This window comes from Hyla sarda, unplaced genomic scaffold (assembly GCF_029499605.1).
Source record: "Hyla sarda isolate aHylSar1 unplaced genomic scaffold, aHylSar1.hap1 scaffold_857, whole genome shotgun sequence".
Lineage (NCBI taxonomy): Eukaryota > Metazoa > Chordata > Amphibia > Anura > Hylidae > Hyla > Hyla sarda.
The window spans coordinates 119,240-144,630 of NW_026610885.1; the positions used below are offsets into that span (position 1 = coordinate 119,240).

General features: G+C 45.3%; 8 non-coding genes and 2 pseudogenes across 8 annotated transcripts; all 10 read right to left on the reverse strand.

The window, feature by feature from the left end:
• Positions 1–793: 793 nt before the first annotated feature.
• Positions 794–984, reverse strand: LOC130347989 (U2 spliceosomal RNA). The gene has a single exon (XR_008885826.1). It is a non-coding gene; the product is annotated as a U2 spliceosomal RNA (small nuclear RNA).
• A 2,093-nt stretch (positions 985–3,077) lies between these two features.
• On the reverse strand, positions 3,078–3,268 carry LOC130347991 (U2 spliceosomal RNA). The gene has a single exon (XR_008885827.1). It is a non-coding gene; the product is annotated as a U2 spliceosomal RNA (small nuclear RNA).
• Positions 3,269–5,348: 2,080 nt separating this feature from the next.
• LOC130347998 (U2 spliceosomal RNA) lies at positions 5,349–5,539 on the reverse strand. The gene has a single exon (XR_008885834.1). It is a non-coding gene; the product is annotated as a U2 spliceosomal RNA (small nuclear RNA).
• Positions 5,540–7,636: 2,097 nt separating this feature from the next.
• Positions 7,637–7,827, reverse strand: LOC130347937 (U2 spliceosomal RNA). The gene has a single exon (XR_008885783.1). It is a non-coding gene; the product is annotated as a U2 spliceosomal RNA (small nuclear RNA).
• A 2,090-nt stretch (positions 7,828–9,917) lies between these two features.
• Positions 9,918–10,098, reverse strand: LOC130347940 (U2 spliceosomal RNA; annotated as a pseudogene).
• Positions 10,099–15,268: 5,170 nt separating this feature from the next.
• On the reverse strand, positions 15,269–15,401 carry LOC130347945 (U2 spliceosomal RNA; annotated as a pseudogene).
• Positions 15,402–17,485: 2,084 nt separating this feature from the next.
• LOC130347933 (U2 spliceosomal RNA) lies at positions 17,486–17,676 on the reverse strand. Its single transcript, XR_008885780.1, has one exon. It is a non-coding gene; the product is annotated as a U2 spliceosomal RNA (small nuclear RNA).
• A 2,088-nt stretch (positions 17,677–19,764) lies between these two features.
• On the reverse strand, positions 19,765–19,955 carry LOC130347992 (U2 spliceosomal RNA). Its single transcript, XR_008885828.1, has one exon. It is a non-coding gene; the product is annotated as a U2 spliceosomal RNA (small nuclear RNA).
• A 2,089-nt stretch (positions 19,956–22,044) lies between these two features.
• Positions 22,045–22,235, reverse strand: LOC130347994 (U2 spliceosomal RNA). Its single transcript, XR_008885830.1, has one exon. It is a non-coding gene; the product is annotated as a U2 spliceosomal RNA (small nuclear RNA).
• Positions 22,236–24,335: 2,100 nt separating this feature from the next.
• Positions 24,336–24,526, reverse strand: LOC130347995 (U2 spliceosomal RNA). Its single transcript, XR_008885831.1, has one exon. It is a non-coding gene; the product is annotated as a U2 spliceosomal RNA (small nuclear RNA).
• Positions 24,527–25,391: the final 865 nt, after the last annotated feature.

Consider the following 25,391-nt stretch of genomic DNA (forward strand, 5'->3'; position numbering starts at 1 on the left):
ACAAGTCGCATCGGCTGAAAGTAGGCCAGAATGTCAGTCCATGTTGGAGCAGGTTTAGATACAGTCTAAAGTATAGATCTCAAAGTCTGTGCACAGAATTTAGCAAGGGCCTCGCACCTTCTGATGCATCAGGTAGGTGCACAATAGCATAGCCTAACCCTCTGTACTTTGGTCTATATTGATGCGGGACATAGACAGCCAGCTGATGACCAATCCATTAGTGCAATGGATGGCTGGAAGCATTTGTCTTTGCCTTTGCAATACCACAGAAGCAATGCATGGTCAATGTACAGCAATGACACACCTGTGTGAACAGCCAGGAGACCCCCCATGTTATGTTACATAGTTACATAGTTAGTACGGTCGAAAAAAGACATATGTCCATCAAGTTCAACCAGGGAATTAAGGGGTAGGGGTGTGGCGCGATATTGGGGAAGGGATGAGATTTTATATTTCTTCATAAGCATTAATCTTATTTTGTCAATTAGGAACATTCAGCACCCACCCGCTATCAAGGCAGCTGCCTATCATGTCATGCCCTACCTGCACAGGTGTGCTGGCTACTCAAATGATCCAATTAAGGAGGCCATTTAGTCAGCAGCAGCAGAAGTCCTGTGCCTGGACGCTCCAACAGCGGCCAGACACAAGCAGAAGCAGAAGCAGCAGAAGCAGCAGCAGCACCACCTTTTGTTTTTTGGCTGCAGCAGCAGCAAGGCCCACAGGGCTGGCTAGCTGGCTAGCCAGCAAGCAGGTAGCAATGAAAGTAGGAATCTTTCTTTTTAACCCTGTAAGGGGGTGGTGCACTGTACCCGAAGATACTGCCATATCGGGTCAATGCATAGGGCGACGGAAGCAAGCTTCGAAATCGGCCCCCGTTCTCAAAAATCCATTTAATATATGGTCCCCAGATAGGGGACGTATCAGATATTAAACTGATAAGAACAGATACTACACTTGATCTTAGCCAAAAGGCCGAGAAGCGATAACCGTGAAAGGGGCGGGCCCAACAAGGTGCCCTTCATGGGCACTATCACTGCTTGCTGTCAGGGAGGCTGCCAGACAATTTTCCATGCACACTCTGGGCTGGGGGGCAGTCAACCACCAGTACACACAGCAGAACCTAAACCCATACCATTATTGCTAAGCAGCAAGACAGGGGCCCATTGCACTCCCACGGGGCCTTTTTAAATGCAATCCATAACCCGGATTTGCCAGGAACCCTTCTTACTCCTCCTACTTGCATGTGACACTGGGCTTAGGATCTGCATAGGAAACACACACACAAGCACACACCTACCTTTGTTGCCTGCAGATGCCTCCTTGGCTGTCCCCAAACGGTATCAAACCAACACCCACGGGAAGCTGTAAGCATAGAGGACATGCCTGCACCCCATTGGACTTACCTGTGTGGGTTAAATCCGGGTTATTTGACAACCTATGGCGGTGATGGTTCTGCTCAGGCAGAGCAGTGCTGATGCTCCTCATAAAGCTGTCGCTGCTGTGAAGGTTCTAGGTGACATCACAAATCCCTATGGTTACATACACAACAAAGCTGGGTTGTTGTTGTTTACACTCTGCAAGGCCTGTGGAAGTGAGTGACATCATAGCACTGTAGTTCTGAGGGTTCTAGATGGATGCAACAATCTCCTGTTGCTTCTATGAAGGCCATAATAGACGACATCACCAAACAGCTCCATAGTCACATACACAGCAAAGGAGAGATGTTGTTTACACCTAGTGATGTCAGTGGTATTGAGTGACATCACAGCACAGTGCTAAGGCTCCTGGGCCTGGACACAGCAGCGGCTGCAATATCTCAACGGAGAATACGTTTATATATATGTGTGTGTGTGCGCGTATATATATATATATATATATATATATATATATATATATATATATTTCTCCGCCGAAATCACTTTTAAACCCATTTCCACCTTTTTTTCCCTTCTCTTCCTCTTACTTTTTTTTCACGTTTTTTTACGTTTTTCTCCTTTTCGCCTCTTTTCTGGGCGTATTATTCTTCTTTTTCTTCTTTTTTTTCGTCTAATGCATACCCCATCAGTGCAGCAATGCTTATTCAATACCGCCAGCAGATGGAGACACTGGGGGATAATTTTCTAAGGATTTATACTGATTTTTCCTGTCTGAATTTGTCGCACAGAAAGTTGCAGGCCAAATATGTGTGACATTTCTGCGACTTTAGCTTCTAGAGCATTTTTACAACATTATACATAGGTGCTGAATACATAAAAAGCGACTGTTCAGCGACAGACAAGTCGCATCGGCTGAAAGTAGGCCAGAATGTCAGTCCATGTTGGAGCAGGTTTAGATACAGTCTAAAGTATAGATCTCAAAGTCTGTGCACAGAATTTAGCAAGGGCCTCGCACCTTCTGATGCATCAGGTAGGTGCACAATAGCATAGCCTAACCCTCTGTACTTTGGTCTATATTGATGCGGGACATAGACAGCCAGCTGATGACCAATCCATTAGTGCAATGGATGGCTGGAAGCATTTGTCTTTGCCTTTGCAATACCACAGAAGCAATGCATGGTCAATGTACAGCAATGACACACCTGTGTGAACAGCCAGGAGACCCCCCCCCCCCCCCCATGTTATGTTACATAGTTACATAGTTAGTACGGTCGAAAAAAGACATATGTCCATCAAGTTCAACCAGGGAATTAAGGGGTAGGGGTGTGGCGCGATATTGGGGAAGGGATGAGATTTTATATTTCTTCATAAGCATTAATCTTATTTTGTCAATTAGGAACATTCAGCACCCACCCGCTATCAAGGCAGCTGCCTATCATGTCATGCCCTACCTGCACAGGTGTGCTGGCTACTCAAATGATCCAATTAAGGAGGCCATTTAGTCAGCAGCAGCAGAAGTCCTGTGCCTGGACGCTCCAACAGCGGCCAGACACAAGCAGAAGCAGAAGCAGCAGAAGCAGCAGCAGCACCACCTTTTGTTTTTTGGCTGCAGCAGCAGCAAGGCCCACAGGGCTGGCTAGCTGGCTAGCCAGCAAGCAGGTAGCAATGAAAGTAGGAATCTTTCTTTTTAACCCTGTAAGGGGGTGGTGCACTGTACCCGAAGATACTGCCATATCGGGTCAATGCATAGGGCGACGGAAGCAAGCTTCGAAATCGGCCCCCGTTCTCAAAAATCCATTTAATATATGGTCCCCAGATAGGGGACGTATCAGATATTAAACTGATAAGAACAGATACTACACTTGATCTTAGCCAAAAGGCCGAGAAGCGATAACCGTGAAAGGGGCGGGCCCAACAAGGTGCCCTTCATGGGCACTATCACTGCTTGCTGTCAGGGAGGCTGCCAGACAATTTTCCATGCACACTCTGGGCTGGGGGGCAGTCAACCACCAGTACACACAGCAGAACCTAAACCCATACCATTATTGCTAAGCAGCAAGACAGGGGCCCATTGCACTCCCACGGGGCCTTTTTAAATGCAATCCATAACCCGGATTTGCCAGGAACCCTTCTTACTCCTCCTACTTGCATGTGACACTGGGCTTAGGATCTGCATAGGAAACACACACACAAGCACACACCTACCTTTGTTGCCTGCAGATGCCTCCTTGGCTGTCCCCAAACGGTATCAAACCAACACCCACGGGAAGCTGTAAGCATAGAGGACATGCCTGCACCCCATTGGACTTACCTGTGTGGGTTAAATCCGGGTTATTTGACAACCTATGGCGGTGATGGTTCTGCTCAGGCAGAGCAGTGCTGATGCTCCTCATAAAGCTGTCGCTGCTGTGAAGGTTCTAGGTGACATCACAAATCCCTATGGTTACATACACAACAAAGCTGGGTTGTTGTTGTTTACACTCTGCAAGGCCTGTGGAAGTGAGTGACATCATAGCACTGTAGTTCTGAGGGTTCTAGATGGATGCAACAATCTCCTGTTGCTTCTATGAAGGCCATAATAGACGACATCACCAAACAGCTCCATAGTCACATACACAGCAAAGGAGAGATGTTGTTTACACCTAGTGATGTCAGTGGTATTGAGTGACATCACAGCACAGTGCTAAGGCTCCTGGGCCTGGACACAGCAGCGGCTGCAATATCTCAACGGAGAATACGTTTATATATATGTGTGTGTGTGCGCGTATATATATATATATATATATATATATATATATATATATATATATATATATATATATATTTCTCCGCCGAAATCACTTTTAAACCCATTTCCACCTTTTTTTCCCTTCTCTTCCTCTTACTTTTTTTTTACGTTTTTCTCCTTTTCGCCTCTTTTCTGGGCGTATTATTCTTCTTTTTCTTCTTTTTTTTCGTCTAATGCATACCCCATCAGTGCAGCAATGCTTATTCAATACCGCCAGCAGATGGAGACACTGGGGGATAATTTTCTAAGGATTTATACTGATTTTTCCTGTCTGAATTTGTCGCACAGAAAGTTGCAGGCCAAATATGTGTGACATTTCTGCGACTTTAGCTTCTAGAGCATTTTTACAACATTATACATAGGTGCTGAATACATAAAAAGCGACTGTTCAGCGACAGACAAGTCGCATCGGCTGAAAGTAGGCCAGAATGTCAGTCCATGTTGGAGCAGGTTTAGATACAGTCTAAAGTATAGATCTCAAAGTCTGTGCACAGAATTTAGCAAGGGCCTCGCACCTTCTGATGCATCAGGTAGGTGCACAATAGCATAGCCTAACCCTCTGTACTTTGGTCTATATTGATGCGGGACATAGACAGCCAGCTGATGACCAATCCATTAGTGCAATGGATGGCTGGAAGCATTTGTCTTTGCCTTTGCAATACCACAGAAGCAATGCATGGTCAATGTACAGCAATGACACACCTGTGTGAACAGCCAGGAGACCCCCCCCCCCCCCATGTTATGTTACATAGTTACATAGTTAGTACGGTCGAAAAAAGACATATGTCCATCAAGTTCAACCAGGGAATTAAGGGGTAGGGGTGTGGCGCGATATTGGGGAAGGGATGAGATTTTATATTTCTTCATAAGCATTAATCTTATTTTGTCAATTAGGAACATTCAGCACCCACCCGCTATCAAGGCAGCTGCCTATCATGTCATGCCCTACCTGCACAGGTGTGCTGGCTACTCAAATGATCCAATTAAGGAGGCCATTTAGTCAGCAGCAGCAGAAGTCCTGTGCCTGGACGCTCCAACAGCGGCCAGACACAAGCAGAAGCAGCAGCAGCACCACCTTTTGTTTTTTGGCTGCAGCAGCAGCAAGGCCCACAGGGCTGGCTAGCTGGCTAGCCAGCAAGCAGGTAGCAATGAAAGTAGGAATCTTTCTTTTTAACCCTGTAAGGGGGTGGTGCACTGTACCCGAAGATACTGCCATATCGGGTCAATGCATAGGGCGACGGAAGCAAGCTTCGAAATCGGCCCCCGTTCTCTAAAATCCATTTAATATATGGTCCCCAGATAGGGGACGTATCAGATATTAAACTGATAAGAACAGATACTACACTTGATCTTAGCCAAAAGGCCGAGAAGCGATAACCGTGAAAGGGGCGGGCCCAACAAGGTGCCCAAGGTGCCCTTCATGGGCACTATCACTGCTTGCTGTCAGGGAGGCTGCCAGACAATTTTCCATGCACACTCTGGGCTGGGGGGCAGTCAACCACCAGTACACACAGCAGAACCTAAACCCATACCATTATTGCTAAGCAGCAAGACAGGGGCCCATTGCACTCCCACGGGGCCTTTTTAAATGCAATCCATAACCCGGATTTGCCAGGAACCCTTCTTACTCCTCCTACTTGCATGTGACACTGGGCTTAGGATCTGCATAGGAAACACACACACAAGCACACACCTACCTTTGTTGCCTGCAGATGCCTCCTTGGCTGTCCCCAAACGGTATCAAACCAACACCCACGGGAAGCTGTAAGCATAGAGGACATGCCTGCACCCCATTGGACTTACCTGTGTGGGTTAAATCCGGGTTATTTGACAACCTATGGCGGTGATGGTTCTGCTCAGGCAGAGCAGTGCTGATGCTCCTCATAAAGCTGTCGCTGCTGTGAAGGTTCTAGGTGACATCACAAATCCCTATGGTTACATACACAACAAAGCTGGGTTGTTGTTGTTTACACTCTGCAAGGCCTGTGGAAGTGAGTGACATCATAGCACTGTAGTTCTGAGGGTTCTAGATGGATGCAACAATCTCCTGTTGCTTCTATGAAGGCCATAATAGACGACATCACCAAACAGCTCCATAGTCACATACACAGCAAAGGAGAGATGTTGTTTACACCTAGTGATGTCAGTGGTATTGAGTGACATCACAGCACAGTGCTAAGGCTCCTGGGCCTGGACACAGCAGCGGCTGCAATATCTCAACGGAGAATACGTTTATATATATGTGTGTGTGTGCGCATATATATATATATATATATATATATATATATATATATATATATATTTCTCCGCCGAAATCACTTTTAAACCCATTTCCACCTTTTTTTCCCTTCTCTTCCTCTTACTTTTTTTTCACGTTTTTTTACGTTTTTCTCCTTTTCGCCTCTTTTCTGGGCGTATTATTCTTCTTTTTCTTCTTTTTTTTCGTCTAATGCATACCCCATCAGTGCAGCAATGCTTATTCAATACCGCCAGCAGATGGAGACACTGGGGGATAATTTTCTAAGGATTTATACTGATTTTTCCTGTCTGAATTTGTCGCACAGAAAGTTGCAGGCCAAATATGTGTGACATTTCTGCGACTTTAGCTTCTAGAGCATTTTTACAACATTATACATAGGTGCTGAATACATAAAAAGCGACTGTTCAGCGACAGACAAGTCGCATCGGCTGAAAGTAGGCCAGAATGTCAGTCCATGTTGGAGCGGGTTTAGATACAGTCTAAAGTATAGATCTCAAAGTCTGTGCACAGAATTTAGCAAGGGCCTCGCACCTTCTGATGCATCAGGTAGGTGCACAATAGCATAGCCTAACCCTCTGTACTTTGGTCTATATTGATGCGGGACATAGACAGCCAGCTGATGACCAATCCATTAGTGCAATGGATGGCTGGAAGCATTTGTCTTTGCCTTTGCAATACCACAGAAGCAATGCATGGTCAATGTACAGCAATGACACACCTGTGTGAACAGCCAGGAGACCCCCCCCCCCATGTTATGTTACATAGTTACATAGTTAGTACGGTCGAAAAAAGACATATGTCCATCAAGTTCAACCAGGGAATTAAGGGGTAGGGGTGTGGCGCGATATTGGGGAAGGGATGAGATTTTATATTTCTTCATAAGCATTAATCTTATTTTGTCAATTAGGAACATTCAGCACCCACCCGCTATCAAGGCAGCTGCCTATCATGTCATGCCCTACCTGCACAGGTGTGCTGGCTACTCAAATGATCCAATTAAGGAGGCCATTTAGTCAGCAGCAGCAGAAGTCCTGTGCCTGGACGCTCCAACAGCGGCCAGACACAAGCAGAAGCAGAAGCAGCAGAAGCAGCAGCAGCACCACCTTTTGTTTTTTGGCTGCAGCAGCAGCAAGGCCCACAGGGCTGGCTAGCTGGCTAGCCAGCAAGCAGGTAGCAATGAAAGTAGGAATCTTTCTTTTTAACCCTGTAAGGGGGTGGTGCACTGTACCCGAAGATACTGCCATATCGGGTCAATGCATAGGGCGACGGAAGCAAGCTTCGAAATCGGCCCCCGTTCTCAAAAATCCATTTAATATATGGTCCCCAGATAGCGGACGTATCAGATATTAAACTGATAAGAACAGATACTACACTTGATCTTAGCCAAAAGGCCGAGAAGCGATAACCGTGAAAGGGGCGGGCCCAACAAGGTGCCCTTCATGGGCACTATCACTGCTTGCTGTCAGGGAGGCTGCCAGACAATTTTCCATGCACACTCTGGGCTGGGGGGCAGTCAACCACCAGTACACACAGCAGAACCTAAACCCATACCATTATTGCTAAGCAGCAAGACAGGGGCCCATTGCACTCCCACGGGGCCTTTTTAAATGCAATCCATAACCCGGATTTGCCAGGAACCCTTCTTACTCCTCCTACTTGCATGTGACACTGGGCTTAGGATCTGCATAGGAAACACACACACAAGCACACACCTACCTTTGTTGCCTGCAGATGCCTCCTTGGCTGTCCCCAAACGGTATCAAACCAACACCCACGGGAAGCTGTAAGCATAGAGGACATGCCTGCACCCCATTGGACTTACCTGTGTGGGTTAAATCCGGGTTATTTGACAACCTATGGCGGTGATGGTTCTGCTCAGGCAGAGCAGTGCTGATGCTCCTCATAAAGCTGTCGCTGCTGTGAAGGTTCTAGGTGACATCACAAATCCCTATGGTTACATACACAACAAAGCTGGGTTGTTGTTGTTTACACTCTGCAAGGCCTGTGGAAGTGAGTGACATCATAGCACTGTAGTTCTGAGGGTTCTAGATGGATGCAACAATCTCCTGTTGCTTCTATGAAGGCCATAATAGACGACATCACCAAACAGCTCCATAGTCACATACACAGCAAAGGAGAGATGTTGTTTACACCTAGTGATGTCAGTGGTATTGAGTGACATCACAGCACAGTGCTAAGGCTCCTGGGCCTGGACACAGCAGCGGCTGCAATATCTCAACGGAGAATACGTTTATATATATGTGTGTGTGTGCGCATATATATATATATATATATATATATATATATATATATATATATATATTTCTCCGCCGAAATCACTTTTAAACCCATTTCCACCTTTTTTTCCCTTCTCTTCCTCTTACTTTTTTTTCACGTTTTTTTACGTTTTTCTCCTTTTCGCCTCTTTTCTGGGCGTATTATTCTTCTTTTTCTTCTTTTTTTTCGTCTAATGCATACCCCATCAGTGCAGCAATGCTTATTCAATACCGCCAGCAGATGGAGACACTGGGGGATAATTTTCTAAGGATTTATACTGATTTTTCCTGTCTGAATTTGTCGCACAGAAAGTTGCAGGCCAAATATGTGTGACATTTCTGCGACTTTAGCTTCTAGAGCATTTTTACAACATTATACATAGGTGCTGAATACATAAAAAGCGACTGTTCAGCGACAGACAAGTCGCATCGGCTGAAAGTAGGCCAGAATGTCAGTCCATGTTGGAGCAGGTTTAGATACAGTCTAAAGCATAGATCTCAAAGTCTGTGCACAGAATTTAGCAAGGGCCTCGCACCTTCTGATGCATCAGGTAGGTGCACAATAGCATAGCCTAACCCTCTGTACTTTGGTCTATATTGATGCGGGACATAGACAGCCAGCTGATGACCAATCCATTAGTGCAATGGATGGCTGGAAGCATTTGTCTTTGCCTTTGCAATACCACAGAAGCAATGCATGGTCAATGTACAGCAATGACACACCTGTGTGAACAGCCAGGAGACCCCCCCCCCCATGTTATGTTACATAGTTACATAGTTAGTACGGTCGAAAAAAGACATATGTCCATCAAGTTCAACCAGGGAATTAAGGGGTAGGGGTGTGGCGCGATATTGGGGAAGGGATGAGATTTTATATTTCTTCATAAGCATTAATCTTATTTTGTCAATTAGGAACATTCAGCACCCACCCGCTATCAAGGCAGCTGCCTATCATGTCATGCCCTACCTGCACAGGTGTGCTGGCTACTCAAATGATCCAATTAAGGAGGCCATTTAGTCAGCAGCAGCAGAAGTCCTGTGCCTGGACGCTCCAACAGCGGCCAGACACAAGCAGAAGCAGAAGCAGCAGAAGCAGCAGCAGCACCACCTTTTGTTTTTTGGCTGCAGCAGCAGCAAGGCCCACAGGGCTGGCTAGCTGGCTAGCCAGCAAGCAGGTAGCAATGAAAGTAGGAATCTTTCTTTTTAACCCTGTAAGGGGGTGGTGCACTGTACCCGAAGATACTGCCATATCGGGTCAATGCATAGGGCGACGGAAGCAAGCTTCGAAATCGGCCCCCGTTCTCAAAAATCCATTTAATATATGGTCCCCAGATAGGGGACGTATCAGATATTAAACTGATAAGAACAGATTTTAACTTGGCTACCCCTGAGGGGTATCTTTTTATTTAGAATTCATAACATTTTACAAAGTGCATTACGATTTATAAATATAATTTTTTTTCAATAAAAACAAATTTTGATAATAAAATCACATATAACAATAAAAGTTCACATAAATACAATCATAATACACTTAAAATGGGCACTTGGTGGCTTTACAAAAGGGCGTTCCATTCATTAAAATACCATTTTCTAGCTAATAAAGGATAATATTTCTTGTCTAATAAAAAGTACTGGTACATATCACTAAAACAAAGAGCTAAAACATCATTCACAGATAAAATCTCATGTTTAAAAAGTAAAATGTTTCTGGCATTCCATAGAGCTGCTTTAACACAGTTTATGATCTTCCATGCCATTGTCTCTTGAGTCCGTATTGGGCATTCCAGACATCCATAAAAAACAGCTGCAGAGTTTAAGTCCTTTATTTCTGTTATCTTCTTCACCAGAGGGAGTATTTTAGTCCATATCCTTTTTGCATAAAAACAAGTCCAGAAAAGGTGGTACACGGTCTCGGGTTCCTGGCAGCCCTCCCTCGGGCATACTGCAGTGTTGGCCATCCTTCTTCGGTGCTGGAATGCCTGGCATGGAAGACACTCGTGTATGCAGCTCCAGGCCAGATCTTTCTGTGAATTAAAAAGATAAATCATATTTGCCATCTTCCATATTTTCCTGCATTTCTCTTCATTAAAATTATTCACAGGGGCAATAAAACCACTTTCTTTAACATATTTTAACATTTTTTTGCTATTAGTTACTTCATTAATACTTTTTCCGTTAAAGTTGTACAAGTTGAAAATTTTCTCTAAAATCTTGTATTGTTGGGGAAGATTAAAAGCATAAGGACAGCTTAAAACAGTTTTAAACCACCCATTCCTCCTCATAAAAAAACCTGTATTAAAACGGATAAAATATGACCAGTAACTATCCTTAAAAAGTGTGCTAACACACATACTAAAAAACTTGGTAAAAAGGAACGCCCTGATGTCGGGGAAGTCCTTTCCACCCATACCTTTTGGCATCATGACGATCTCTCTTCTCAATTTTTCACTCTTGGAGCTCCATAAAAAGGTAAAACATGCTTTAATAATTTTATTTAAAATCATTTCGGGGGGTGGAAAGACCATGCCAAGATACAATAAAATGGGTAAAATCACCATCTTTGTAACTAAAACCTTCCCCTCCATCGTTAGCTTTCTCATGTTCCACATACAAATTTTTGTGTTTATTTTTTGAGCCACCAAGTCCCAGCTATTAAAACCATTGTTTGACTCACTGAAGGAGACCCCTAAAATCTGCACAGACTCAGACACAGGAATGGGTAAATCCCTTAAAAACAGTCCTCCTATATTTAAAACACTGCTTTTATTAAAATTTACCTTAAAACCGGAGGCACAACAAAAAAATTCAACTTGCTTTAGGGCTTTTTGAAGCGATGGGGTGTCCCTTCCGAGCACTGCCACATCGTCCATGTACCCCACTACTTTAGCCTCTAGTCCCCCTCCTCCCGGCAGGGGGACCCCTCTTACTTGCTTATCTCTCCTCAAGGTGCATAGTAGAGGCTCAAGCGCACATATGAAAAGTAGTGGGGACAAAGGACACCCCTGCTTCACTCCGGAATTTAAAATCACATCCTGTGTCTTAAAACCGTTAACTAAAATCTTGCTTGTGCAGTTTTTATAAAAGGCCTTAAGAGACAATAAAAAGCCTTCAGGTATACCCATTTTCTCTAAAACCTTAAAAAGATAAAAATGTGACACTCTGTCAAAAGCCTTCTCGAAGTCTAAGGATAAAATGGCTAGTTTTCCGTTTCTAGACTTTGTGTCACTAATCACATCTTTTAAAAGGTTAAGATTTTCCCATATGCTCCTCCCAGGCACCCCACAGACCTGATTTGAATGGATTATTTTCTCTATTACACTTTTTAATCTATTTGCGCACAGTTTTGCCATCACTTTGTAGTCACAGTTGAGGAGGGTGATTGGTCTCCAGTTCTTTAGATCTGACCGGTCTCCCTTTTTGAACAGCAGGGAGACATCACCCTTCCTCCATGAACCTGGGAGGGCTTTTGTTTTAAATACTTCTGTAAAAAGGGAAAAAAGGTCATCTTTTAAAACACCATAAAAAATGACATAAAACTCAATGGGTATACCGTCAGGACCAGGCACCTTACCGGATTTAAAACTCCTGATCGTCTCTAAAACCTCCTGTTCCGAGATCTCCCTCTGTAAAAGAGACTGGGACACAGGGTCTAAAACATTGGTAATCTCCTTCAATGAGTCATTCATAAAATCAATATCAATATTTTTTGTATTAAAAAGATCCGCATAAAATGAATGTACCCTTTTTAAAATACCCTGTACATCTTTTTCTCCTTGTATATTATCAATTAAAACCTTTTTATCCGTTACTTTCTTAAAAAAGTACCTGGAGCAGGTCTCGTTCTCTTCAAGGTGCTTTATTTTGGATCTGAAAATTATCTCTTTTCCCTTCTGCTCCAGGCACTGTTTTATTTCTTTTTTTAAGTCAGTAATTTCTCTATAAACCTCTATACCATTGTCTCTGAATTTGTACAGGGTTTGCAGACGGGTATTTAGAAGGGAGTAAAACTCACGCTTCTCTTTAGCTCTAGAGATCCCTACTCTAATAAAAAACTCTTTTATTTTTATTTTCATTTTCTCCCACCATATACTGATGGGAGTGTTAGGATCTCTTACCCGTCTGCAGTCCTTGTAGAAGTTGATAAAATCGGATAAAACCTGCGGATCTTCTAAAAGGGATACATTCATCTTCCAGGCATTCCTCCCAGTCTTTTTTCTAAAATCACTCTTCACCTTAAAAGATAAAAGTTTGTGATCAGAAAAAACATTGGTTAAAACATCACACTTAAAAGGCAGTACTTGATAAGAACAGAAGATAAAATCGATCCTGGAGCTGCAGTTTGCGTTGCTCCAGGTCACACCGTCTCTTTCTGGTAAAATACTATTGCATTTCTTAAAAACATCAGTAAGTCTAAAATCAATAATCATATTTTTTAACATAGAAGATGTTTTATCATAGTTTCTACTTACTGAATTGGTAAAACGGTGCTCCCCCCTTAAAATACAATTAAAATCACCTGCTAAAATAAGAGGTTCAGAATCATTGATAAAAAGGGGTAAAATCTCTAACATCCGTGCTCTATCATTTTTATTGGGTGAACCATAAAAATTTAAAAACTGCCATTTAATACCATCAATAAAAGCTTTAACCAATAAAATTCTGCCTGGTAAAATCTCATGAATAAAATCAATAAAAGCATTTCCTTTAAAAAGTATGGCGACCCCTGCTGATCTGGATTCGTTAGATCCAGACCAGACTGATGGACCGTGTACCCAATCTTTTTTATACTTTTCATAATTTAAACTATGCGGGATGCCGCACTCCTGCAGGAAAACCACAGAAGCAGCAAAAATAGACAAGTAGTTAAAAAGGGCAACCCGTTTCGCTCGTGAACTTATACTTCTTACATTCATAGACAATCCGGACAACTCAGCCATTGGAGATGTAAAAAAAAGGGAGGCTCAGATAACAAACTAAAAACCAGATTGCGCACTGGAGCTCTCGTTACCCCCCACCTCCGACTCTACCGTACACATAGAGGAAGCCGGAGAGGAACCACCATCGCTCGAGCAGCCCCCCTCTTCCAAGACCACAGGTGTATAGACGGAGTACATTGGTAAGAACAGCTTCTGGGCTCCATTCTCTTTTTCGGCGTCCACCTCTTGCCCCTCCATAGGGGTCGGGTGCGTACTTAGGTCCGTTTCCGGGACCTCGGAGATGGTCACCCCTGAAACCTCCTCCTGGCTGGGAGGAGTAGGGGTATCCACCGCTGGGACCTGTGGAGGAGCTTCACTTGGAGCCCCCGTCACGACAGGAACTTCCATCTGCTCCTCCTGGACCACCTCCGAGTCCGGACGCCCTTTGGAGCCCCTTCGTCTTTTCACCTTTGCTACTCCGTCCGGGTTTTCACACTCAGGGGGACCCCGAGCAGGAGGACCTTCCGGGGTGGAATCGGGCACCTCTCGCTCTTCCACCTTCTCTGAGGTATCTGCCCGATCCCCTCTCGCATTTCTCTTCCCCGGCCTCCTCTCATTTGGGGTCCCCCTTTCCACCTGTGCCTCTTTCTCCTGGGGTTCTTTTGGGGGGGCCGTGGTCTCCATCTCACAGCTTACCTCTTCTTGTGGGGGGTGCTCCTCCTCTCTGGCTTTTCCCCAGGCTGGTCTCCGGACGTCTCTCTTGGGTTGCCCTTGCTGTTCTGTGGTTTTTTTTGGTCTGTGGGGACAGAAAGCATACACGTGACCAAAGTGACGGCAAAAATTACATCTCAAACCCTTATCACATTTTTCTGTTTCATGTTGCATGCTTCCACATTTCTTACAGGAACTTTCACAATTTTCCTTTATGTGCCCATAACGTTGGCACCTTCTGCAGAAGTTTGGCATTCCCGCAAAAAAGAGGTCGCCACACACATTGTTTAATTTAAAACGAGCAGGCGGTAATAGTATCCCCCCTGGGAGGGTGGGGTCTTTGTTGCACGTGACTTGATATCGCCATTTTGAGGTCCAGACACCACAGTCGTTCATGATTTTTCCTCTGAACTCCACCTTTTTAAAGTAGGCTGCCAGGAACCCATCGATCTCTCTCTGATTTACAAAAGGGGAGTACATCTTCACGACAATCAACTTGGTTTCATCTAGGACGTGCTCGACAATTTGGATACCCTTAAGCCTCGGATCATCTTGCTTTGGAATTTTCATTACTGCATCTAAGAATACGCCTTCCCCTATGAAAGTGCAGTCGTAGATCCTCCGCTTAGGGTAATCCTGGATGGCCAAAATCTCTCGCTTACGAACATTAAGAATCTTGTCGAGCACGTCCTCTATCACGAACCTCATGCCACGTGCATCCGCCGCATCACCTGTGAGAATGACCCGCACAGTGTGTTTAATCCGGGCATAAGCCGGTACCGAACCAGGATCTAGATCTTCATCCATGGTTCATTCGTGTTTTGGTCTGGTTCTCTCCGCTCCAACCAACCAGCCAATTCGCTCAAACCTCTCTCCACCCGAAGGCTTTGAGAGGCGATCGCAACCCAATACCCTGGGACTAAGCCCTCTCCCCAATAGCAACAAGTGGGTGAAGCCCAGGCAATAAACCTGGGCGATCCCACAAGGCCGAGGAGAGGGGTACCCGAGTACCTTCTGACCAGATCTCCTGTATTACTACACTTGATCTTAGCCAAAAGGCCGAGAAGCGATAACCGTGAAAGGGGCGGGCCCAACAAGGTGCCCTTCATGGGCACTATCACTGCTTGCTGTCAGGGAGGCTGCCAGACAATTTTCCATGCACACTCTGGGCTGGGGGGCAGTCAACCACCAGTACACACAGCAGAACCTAAACCCATACCATTATTGCTAAGCAGCAAGACAGGGGCCCATTGCACTCCCACGGGGCCTTTTTAAATGCAATCCATAACCCGGATTTGCCAGGAACCCTTCTTACTCCTCCTACTTGCATGTGACACTGGGCTTAGGATCTGCATAGGAAACACACACACAAGCACACACCTACCTTTGTTGCCTGCAGATGCCTCCTTGGCTGTCCCCAAACGGTATCAAACCAACACCCACGGGAAGCTGTAAGCATAGAGGACATGCCTGCACCCCATTGGACTTACCTGTGTGGGTTAAATCCGGGTTATTTGACAACCTATGGCGGTGATGGTTCTGCTCAGGCAGAGCAGTGCTGATGCTCCTCATAAAGCTGTCGCTGCTGTGAAGGTTCTAGGTGACATCACAAATCCCTATGGTTACATACACAACAAAGCTGGGTTGTTGTTGTTTACACTCTGCAAGGCCTGTGGAAGTGAGTGACATCATAGCACTGTAGTTCTGAGGGTTCTAGATGGATGCAACAATCTCCTGTTGCTTCTATGAAGGCCATAATAGACGACATCACCAAACAGCTCCATAGTCACATACACAGCAAAGGAGAGATGTTGTTTACACCTAGTGATGTCAGTGGTATTGAGTGACATCACAGCACAGTGCTAAGGCTCCTGGGCCTGGACACAGCAGCGGCTGCAATATCTCAACGGAGAATACGTTTATATATATGTGTGTGTGTGCGCGTATATATATATATATATATATATATATATATATATTTCTCCGCCGAAATCACTTTTAAACCCATTTCCACCTTTTTTTCCCTTCTCTTCCTCTTACTTTTTTTTCACGTTTTTTTACGTTTTTCTCCTTTTCGCCTCTTTTCTGGGCGTATTATTCTTCTTTTTCTTCTTTTTTTTCGTCTAATGCATACCCCATCAGTGCAGCAATGCTTATTCAATACCGCCAGCAGATGGAGACACTGGGGGATAATTTTCTAAGGATTTATACTGATTTTTCCTGTCTGAATTTGTCGCACAGAAAGTTGCAGGCCAAATATGTGTGACATTTCTGCGACTTTAGCTTCTAGAGCATTTTTACAACATTATACATAGGTGCTGAATACATAAAAAGCGACTGTTCAGCGACAGACAAGTCGCATCGGCTGAAAGTAGGCCAGAATGTCAGTCCATGTTGGAGCAGGTTTAGATACAGTCTAAAGTACAGATCTCAAAGTCTGTGCACAGAATTTAGCAAGGGCCTCGCACCTTCTGATGCATCAGGTAGGTGCACAATAGCATAGCCTAACCCTCTGTACTTTGGTCTATATTGATGCGGGACATAGACAGCCAGCTGATGACCAATCCATTAGTGCAATGGATGGCTGGAAGCATTTGTCTTTGCCTTTGCAATACCACAGAAGCAATGCATGGTCAATGTACAGCAATGACACACCTGTGTGAACAGCCAGGAGACCCCCCCCCCCCCCCCCATGTTATGTTACATAGTTACATAGTTAGTACGGTCGAAAAAAGACATATGTCCATCAAGTTCAACCAGGGAATTAAGGGGTAGGGGTGTGGCGCGATATTGGGGAAGGGATGAGATTTTATATTTCTTCATAAGCATTAATCTTATTTTGTCAATTAGGAACATTCAGCACCCACCCGCTATCAAGGCAGCTGCCTATCATGTCATGCCCTACCTGCACAGGTGTGCTGGCTACTCAAATGATCCAATTAAGGAGGCCATTTAGTCAGCAGCAGCAGAAGTCCTGTGCCTGGACGCTCCAACAGCGGCCAGACACAAGCAGAAGCAGAAGCAGCAGAAGCAGCAGCAGCACCACCTTTTGTTTTTTGGCTGCAGCAGCAGCAAGGCCCACAGGGCTGGCTAGCTGGCTAGCCAGCAAGCAGGTAGCAATGAAAGTAGGAATCTTTCTTTTTAACCCTGTAAGGGGGTGGTGCACTGTACCCAAAGATACTGCCATATCGGGTCAATGCATAGGGCGACGGAAGCAAGCTTCGAAATCGGCCCCCGTTCTCAAAAATCCATTTAATATATGGTCCCCAGATAGGGGACGTATCAGATATTAAACTGATAAGAACAGATACTACACTTGATCTTAGCCAAAAGGCCGAGAAGCGATAACCATGAAAGGGGCGGGCCCAACAAGGTGCCCTTCATGGGCACTATCACTGCTTGCTGTCAGGGAGGCTGCCAGACAATTTTCCATGCACACTCTGGGCTGGGGGGCAGTCAACCACCAGTACACACAGCAGAACCTAAACCCATACCATTATTGCTAAGCAGCAAGACAGGGGCCCATTGCACTCCCACGGGGCCTTTTTAAATGCAATCCATAACCCGGATTTGCCAGGAACCCTTCTTACTCCTCCTACTTGCATGTGACACTGGGCTTAGGATCTGCATAGGAAACACACACACAAGCACACACCTACCTTTGTTGCCTGCAGATGCCTCCTTGGCTGTCCCCAAACGGTATCAAACCAACACCCACGGGAAGCTGTAAGCATAGAGGACATGCCTGCACCCCATTGGACTTACCTGTGTGGGTTAAATCCGGGTTATTTGACAACCTATGGCGGTGATGGTTCTGCTCAGGCAGAGCAGTGCTGATGCTCCTCATAAAGCTGTCGCTGCTGTGAAGGTTCTAGGTGACATCACAAATCCCTATGGTTACATACACAACAAAGCTGGGTTGTTGTTGTTTACACTCTGCAAGGCCTGTGGAAGTGAGTGACATCATAGCACTGTAGTTCTGAGGGTTCTAGATGGATGCAACAATCTCCTGTTGCTTCTATGAAGGCCATAATAGACAACATCACCAAACAGCTCCATAGTCACATACACAGCAAAGGAGAGATGTTGTTTACACCTAGTGATGTCAGTGGTATTGAGTGACATCACAGCACAGTGCTAAGGCTCCTGGGCCTGGACACAGCAGCGGCTGCAATATCTCAACGGAGAATACGTTTATATATATGTGTGTGTGTGCGCGTATATATATATATATATATATATATATATATATATATATATATTTCTCCGCCGAAATCACTTTTAAACCCATTTCCACCTTTTTTTCCCTTCTCTTCCTCTTACTTTTTTTTCACGTTTTTTTACGTTTTTCTCCTTTTCGCCTCTTTTCTGGGCGTATTATTCTTCTTTTTCTTCTTTTTTTTCGTCTAATGCATACCCCATCAGTGCAGCAATGCTTATTCAATACCGCCAGCAGATGGAGACACTGGGGGATAATTTTCTAAGGATTTATACTGATTTTTCCTGTCTGAATTTGTCGCACAGAAAGTTGCAGGCCAAATATGTGTGACATTTCTGCGACTTTAGCTTCTAGAGCATTTTTACAACATTATACATAGGTGCTGAATACATAAAAAGCGACTGTTCAGCGACAGACAAGTCGCATCGGCTGAAAGTAGGCCAGAATGTCAGTCCATGTTGGAGCAGGTTTAGATACAGTCTAAAGTATAGATCTCAAAGTCTGTGCACAGAATTTAGCAAGGGCCTCGCACCTTCTGATGCATCAGGTAGGTGCACAATAGCATAGCCTAACCCTCTGTACTTTGGTCTATATTGATGCGGGACATAGACAGCCAGCTGATGACCAATCCATTAGTGCAATGGATGGCTGGAAGCATTTGTCTTTGCCTTTGCAATACCACAGAAGCAATGCATGGTCAATGTACAGCAATGACACACCTGTGTGAACAGCCAGGAGACCCCCCCCCCCCCATGTTATGTTACATAGTTACATAGTTAGTACGGTCGAAAAAAGACATATGTCCATCAAGTTCAACCAGGGAATTAAGGGGTAGGGGTGTGGCGCGATATTGGGGAAGGGATGAGATTTTATATTTCTTCATAAGCATTAATCTTATTTTGTCAATTAGGAACATTCAGCACCCACCCGCTATCAAGGCAGCTGCCTATCATGTCATGCCCTACCTGCACAGGTGTGCTGGCTACTCAAATGATCCAATTAAGGAGGCCATTTAGTCAGCAGCAGCAGAAGTCCTGTGCCTGGACGCTCCAACAGCGGCCAGACACAAGCAGAAGCAGAAGCAGCAGAAGCAGCAGCAGCACCACCTTTTGTTTTTTGGCTGCAGCAGCAGCAAGGCCCACAGGGCTGGCTAGCTGGCTAGCCAGCAAGCAGGTAGCAATGAAAGTAGGAATCTTTCTTTTTAACCCTGTAAGGGGGTGGTGCACTGTACCCGAAGATACTGCCATATCGGGTCAATGCATAGGGCGACGGAAGCAAGCTTCGAAATCGGCCCCCGTTCTCAAAAATCCATTTAATATATGGTCCCCAGATAGGGGACGTATCAGATATTAAACTGATAAGAACAGATACTACACTTGATCTTAGCCAAAAGGCCGAGAAGCGATAACCGTGAAAGGGGCGGGCCCAACAAGGTGCCCTTCATGGGCACTATCACTGCTTGCTGTCAGGGAGGCTGCCAGACAATTTTCCATGCACACTCTGGGCTGGGGGGCAGTCAACCACCAGTACACACAGCAGAACCTAAACCCATACCATTATTGCTAAGCAGCAAGACAGGGGCCCATTGCACTCCCACGGGGCCTTTTTAAATGCAATCCATAACCCGGATTTGCCAGGAACCCTTCTTACTCCTCCTACTTGCATGTGACACTGGGCTTAGGATCTGCATAGGAAACACACACACAAGCACACACCTACCTTTGTTGCCTGCAGATGCCTCCTTGGCTGTCCCCAAACGGTATCAAACCAACACCCACGGGAAGCTGTAAGCATAGAGGACATGCCTGCACCCCATTGGACTTACCTGTGTGGGTTAAATCCGGGTTATTTGACAACCTATGGCGGTGATGGTTCTGCTCAGGCAGAGCAGTGCTGATGCTCCTCATAAAGCTGTCGCTGCTGTGAAGGTTCTAGGTGACATCACAAATCCCTATGGTTACATACACAACAAAGCTGGGTTGTTGTTGTTTACACTCTGCAAGGCCTGTGGAAGTGAGTGACATCATAGCACTGTAGTTCTGAGGGTTCTAGATGGATGCAACAATCTCCTGTTGCTTCTATGAAGGCCATAATAGACGACATCACCAAACAGCTCCATAGTCACATACACAGCAAAGGAGAGATGTTGTTTACACCTAGTGATGTCAGTGGTATTGAGTGACATCACAGCACAGTGCTAAGGCTCCTGGGCCTGGACACAGCAGCGGCTGCAATATCTCAACGGAGAATACGTTTATATATATGTGTGTGTGTGCGCGTATATATATATATATATATATATATATATATATATATATATATTTCTCCGCCGAAATCACTTTTAAACCCATTTCCACCTTTTTTTCCCTTCTCTTCCTCTTACTTTTTTTTCACGTTTTTTTACGTTTTTCTCCTTTTCGCCTCTTTTCTGGGCGTATTATTCTTCTTTTTCTTCTTTTTTTTCGTCTAATGCATACCCCATCAGTGCAGCAATGCTTATTCAATACCGCCAGCAGATGGAGACACTGGGGGATAATTTTCTAAGGATTTATACTGATTTTTCCTGTCTGAATTTGTCGCACAGAAAGTTGCAGGCCAAATATGTGTGACATTTCTGCGACTTTAGCTTCTAGAGCATTTTTACAACATTATACATAGGTGCTGAATACATAAAAAGCGACTGTTCAGCGACAGACAAGTCGCATCGGCTGAAAGTAGGCCAGAATGTCAGTCCATGTTGGAGCAGGTTTAGATACAGTCTAAAGTATAGATCTCAAAGTCTGTGCACAGAATTTAGCAAGGGCCTCGCACCTTCTGATGCATCAGGTAGGTGCACAATAGCATAGCCTAACCCTCTGTACTTTGGTCTATATTGATGCGGGACATAGACAGCCAGCTGATGACCAATCCATTAGTGCAATGGATGGCTGGAAGCATTTGTCTTTGCCTTTGCAATACCACAGAAGCAATGCATGGTCAATGTACAGCAATGACACACCTGTGTGAACAGCCAGGAGACCCCCCCCCCCCCCATGTTATGTTACATAGTTACATAGTTAGTACGGTCGAAAAAAGACATATGTCCATCAAGTTCAACCAGGGAATTAAGGGGTAGGGGTGTGGCGCGATATTGGGGAAGGGATGAGATTTTATATTTCTTCATAAGCATTAATCTTATTTTGTCAATTAGGAACATTCAGCACCCACCCGCTATCAAGGCAGCTGCCTATCATGTCATGCCCTACCTGCACAGGTGTGCTGGCTACTCAAATGATCCAATTAAGGAGGCCATTTAGTCAGCAGCAGCAGAAGTCCTGTGCCTGGACGCTCCAACAGGGGCCAGACACAAGCAGAAGCAGAAGCAGCAGAAGCAGCAGCAGCACCACCTTTTGTTTTTTGGCTGCAGCAGCAGCAAGGCCCACAGGGCTGGCTAGCTGGCTAGCCAGCAAGCAGGTAGCAATGAAAGTAGGAATCTTTCTTTTTAACCCTGTAAGGGGGTGGTGCACTGTACCCGAAGATACTGCCATATCGGGTCAATGCATAGGGCGACGGAAGCAAGCTTCGAAATCGGCCCCCGTTCTCAAAAATCCATTTAATATATGGTCCCCAGATAGGGGACGTATCAGATATTAAACTGATAAGAACAGATACTACACTTGATCTTAGCCAAAAGGCCGAGAAGCGATAACCGTGAAAGGGGCGGGCCCAACAAGGTGCCCTTCATGCGCACTATCACTGCTTGCTGTCAGGGAGGCTGCCAGACAATTTTCCATGCACACTCTGGGCTGGGGGGCAGTCAACCACCAGTACACACAGCAGAACCTAAACCCATACCATTATTGCTAAGCAGCAAGACAGGGGCCCATTGCACTCCCACGGGGCCTTTTTAAATGCAATCCATAACCCGGATTTGCCAGGAACCCTTCTTACTCCTCCTACTTGCATGTGACACTGGGCTTAGGATCTGCATAGGAAACACACACACAAGCACACACCTACCTTTGTTGCCTGCAGATGCCTCCTTGGCTGTCCCCAAACGGTATCAAACCAACACCCACGGGAAGCTGTAAGCATAGAGGACATGCCTGCACCCCATTGGACTTACCTGTGTGGGTTAAATCCGGGTTATTTGACAACCTATGGCGGTGATGGTTCTGCTCAGGCAGAGCAGTGCTGATGCTCCTCATAAAGCTGTCGCTGCTGTGGGCTGTGAAGGTTCTAGGTGACATCACAAATCCCTATGGTTACATACACAACAAAGCTGGGTTGTTGTTGTTTACACTCTGCAAGGCCTGTGGAAGTGAGTGACATCATAGCACTGTAGTTCTGAGGGTTCTAGATGGATGCAACAATCTCCTGTTGCTTCTATGAAGGCCATAATAGACGACATCACCAAACAGCTCCATAGTCACATACACAGCAAAGGAGAGATGTTGTTTACACCTAGTGATGTCAGTGGTATTGAGTGACATCACAGCACAGTGCTAAGGCTCCTGGGCCTGGACACAGCAGCGGCTGCAATATCTCAACGGAGAATACGTTTATATATATGTGTGTGTGTGCGCGTATATATATATATATATATATATATATATATATATATATATATATATTTCTCCGCCGAAATCACTTTTAAACCCATTTCCACCTTTTTTTCCCTTCTCTTCCTCTTACTTTTTTTTCACGTTTTTTTACGTTTTTCTCCTTTTCGCCTCTTTTCTGGGCGTATTATTCTTCTTTTTCTTCTTTTTTTTCGTCTAATGCATACCCCATCAGTGCAGCAATGCTTATTCAATACCGCCAGCAGATGGAGACACTGGGGGATAATTTTCTAAGGATTTATACTGATTTTTCCTGTCTGAATTTGTCGCACAGAAAGTTGCAGGCCAAATATGTGTGACATTTCTGCGACTTTAGCTTCTAGAGCATTTTTACAACATTATACATAGGTGCTGAATACATAAAAAGCGACTGTTCAGCGACAGACAAGTCGCATCGGCTGAAAGTAGGCCAGAATGTCAGTCCATGTTGGAGCAGGTTTAGATACAGTCTAAAGTATAGATCTCAAAGTCTGTGCACAGAATTTAGCAAGGGCCTCGCACCTTCTGATGCATCAGGAAGGTGCACAATAGCATAGCCTAACCCTCTGTACTTTGGTCTATATTGATGCGGGACATAGACAGCCAGCTGATGACCAATCCATTAGTGCAATGGATGGCTGGAAGCATTTGTCTTTGCCTTTGCAATACCACAGAAGCAATGCATGGTCAATGTACAGCAATGACACACCTGTGTGAACAGCCAGGAGACCCCCCCCCCCCCCATGTTATGTTACATAGTTACATAGTTAGTACGGTCGAAAAAAGACATATGTCCATCGAGTTCAACCAGGGAATTAAGGGGTAGGGGTGTGGCGCGATATTGGGGAAGGGATGAGATTTTATATTTCTTCATAAGCATTAATCTTATTTTGTCAATTAGGAACATTCAGCACCCACCCGCTATCAAGGCAGCTGCCTATCATGTCATGCCCTACCTGCACAGGTGTGCTGGCTACTCAAATGATCCAATTAAGGAGGCCATTTAGTCAGCAGCAGCAGAAGTCCTGTGCCTGGACGCTCCAACAGCGGCCAGACACAAGCAGAAGCAGAAGCAGCAGAAGCAGCAGCAGCACCACCTTTTGTTTTTTGGCTGCAGCAGCAGCAAGGCCCACAGGGCTGGCTAGCTGGCTAGCCAGCAAGCAGGTAGCAATGAAAGTAGGAATCTTTCTTTTTAACCCTGTAAGGGGGTGGTGCACTGTACCCGAAGATACTGCCATATCGGGTCAATGCATAGGGCGACGGAAGCAAGCTTCGAAATCGGCCCCCGTTCTCAAAAATCCATTTAATATATGGTCCCCAGATAGGGGACGTATCAGATATTAAACTGATAAGAACAGATACTACACTTGATCTTAGCCAAAAGGCCGAGAAGCGATAACCGTGAAAGGGGCGGGCCCAACAAGGTGCCCTTCATGGGCACTATCACTGCTTGCTGTCAGGGAGGCTGCCAGACAATTTTCCATGCACACTCTGGGCTGGGGGGCAGTCAACCACCAGTACACACAGCAGAACCTAAACCCATACCATTATTGCTAAGCAGCAAGACAGTGGCCCATTGCACTCCCACGGGGCCGTTTTAAATGCAATCCATAACCCGGATTTGCCAGGAACCCTTCTTACTCCTCCTACTTGCATGTGACACTGGGCTTAGGATCTGCATAGGAAACACACACACAAGCACACACCTACCTTTGTTGCCTGCAGATGCCTCCTTGGCTGTCCCCAAACGGTATCAAACCAACACCCACGGGAAGCTGTAAGCATAGAGGACATGCCTGCACCCCATTGGACTTACCTGTGTGGGTTAAATCCGGGTTATTTGACAACCTATGGCGGTGATGGTTCTGCTCAGGCAGAGCAGTGCTGATGCTCCTCATAAAGCTGTCGCTGCTGTGAAGGTTCTAGGTGACATCACAAATCCCTATGGTTACATACACAACAAAGCTGGGTTGTTGTTGTTTACACTCTGCAAGGCCTGTGGAAGTGAGTGACATCATAGCACTGTAGTTCTGAGGGTTCTAGATGGATGCAACAATCTCCTGTTGCTTCTATGAAGGCCATAATAGACGACATCACCAAACAGCTCCATAGTCACATACACAGCAAAGGAGAGATGTTGTTTACACCTAGTGATGTCAGTGGTATTGAGTGACATCACAGCACAGTGCTAAGGCTCCTGGGCCTGGACACAGCAGCGGCTGCAATATCTCAACGGAGAATACGTTTATATATATGTGTGTG